Consider the following 2,079-nt stretch of genomic DNA (forward strand, 5'->3'; position numbering starts at 1 on the left):
AAAAAAAAAAAAAAAAAAAAAAAAAAAAAAAAAAAAAAAAGGGGGGGGGGGGAGGGGAGAGGAAGATATAACAACCACAATTATTTTTTTTGAAGTTCTTACAACAAGCAAATGGAGGGGACACACTTGGGTGGGAGGGGGGAGAGGGAGGAGGGAGGGAGGTTTCGGTGATGGGACATAATAATCAACTACATTGTATATTGAAAAAATAAAAATAATTTTTTTAAAAAAAGATATATATAAAGATTTACTTTATTTTCACCATTTAATGAGACATCCTTGCCTGATAAGGTGTTCCCTGTCTGTTGCATTGTATCTCCCCATAATTTGATTTTTCCATAAGCTGACTTGGGACTAAAAGGTGCAACACAGGTTCATCTTCTGTGTGAATCTTGTGATATACAAGGATAGCCTCCCACCTATGACTCTCAGGGCCACCCTCTGGGGGCCATCTGCACTTCAGCCCCAGAGGACATGTGAAATTGGGGAAAACTGCATGGTCATTGTTTTGTTGCCATGCCTGGAAGTAATGTTCATCACTTGTGTCCATATTCCCCTGACCAGAGCTCAATTACCCTGCCCCACACACAATAATGGAATTCTGAGAATGCTGACTGTGTGTACAAGAGAAAAGAGAGTAGTTTTTGGAAAACACATAGCCAGTCTCTACCATACAGGATTTCTCCCTCGTGTGAATTTTCTGATGCCTGCTGCAGTGTGACTTCTGACAAAAGATGTTTCCACATTCATTAAGTCAGCCTTCAATATGTGCAGGTTGTACATCTGCTGATTCAACCAATCACAGATCAAAAATATGTGAGAAGAGATAAAAAGTAAAAATACAACAGCAGTACGAGTAAACAACAACACAGTATAACAACTGTTTACATAGTATTTACATTGTATTCAGTATTGTAAGTAATCTAGACAAAGATATAAAGTATACAGCAGTAAATTTTGCATAGGTAATAGGCAAATGCTATACCTCTTTATATAAAGGACTTGAGCATCTGCAATTTTTGGTATCTACAGGGTATCCTGGAACCAACCCTCTGTGAATACTGGGAGACAGTTGTACATTCATAGGGCTTCTCTTTTGTGTGAGTTCTCTAATGCGTTTTGAGGTATGACTTCCGGAAAAAGATTTTTCCACACCCATATCATTCATAGGGTTTTCCTCCTGTGGATTCTTTTATGTCTAGAGAGGTCTGACTTCTGGCAAAAACTTTTCCCACCATCATTACATTCATATGATTTCTCACCTCCATGAATTCTGATGTTCAGTCAGGTATGATGTCCTGTAGCAAATTTTCCTACATTCTTTACACTCATATTGTTTGTAACCTGTGTGATTTCTCTGATGCCTGCTGTGGTATGACTTTTGGTTAAAAGCTTTTCCACATTCTTTACACGCGTATGGTGTCTCACCAGTGTGAGTTCTCTGATGTATCTTGAGGTCTGATTTATGGTAGAAAGTTTTCCCACATTCATTACTTTCATATTTCTCATATGTGTGAGTTCTCTGATGTACACTGAGGTGTGATTTACTGTAGAAAGATTTCCTACATTGTTTACATTCATATGGTTTCTCACTTGTGTGAATTCTCTGATGTACAGTGAGGGTTGACTTATGTGAGTAAGAGTTCCTAAATTCATTACATTCATATAGTTTCTCGCCTGTGTGAGTTCTCAGATACACATTAAAGTCTGATTTATGGTAGACAGTTTCCCTACATTCTTTACATTGATACGGTTTCTCACCTACGTGAATACTCTGATGCCTGCCGAGGTGTGACTTCTAGCAAAAGGTTTTCCCACATTCATTACATTCATAGGGTTTTCTTCTTGTGTGAGTACCCTGATGCTAAAGTGTGACTTCAAGTCAAAGATTTTTTCACATTCATTAGATTCATATGGTTTCTCACCTGTGTGAATTCTCTGATGCCTGCTGAAGAGTGACTTCTTGTGAAAGGTTTTTCCAGTCATTACAATCACAGAGTTTTTCCCTTGTGAAAATTCTCTGATGAATAATAAAATCTTAACTCTGATAGAATAATTTCTCACTTTCAATACATTCAT

General features: G+C 37.7%; 1 pseudogene; it reads right to left on the minus strand.

The window, feature by feature from the left end:
* Positions 1-989: 989 nt before the first annotated feature.
* Positions 990-2,079, minus strand: LOC103600530 (annotated as a pseudogene).

Source organism: Galeopterus variegatus, unplaced genomic scaffold (genome assembly GCF_000696425.1).
Source record: "Galeopterus variegatus unplaced genomic scaffold, G_variegatus-3.0.2 Scaffold3380, whole genome shotgun sequence".
NCBI lineage: Eukaryota > Metazoa > Chordata > Mammalia > Dermoptera > Cynocephalidae > Galeopterus > Galeopterus variegatus.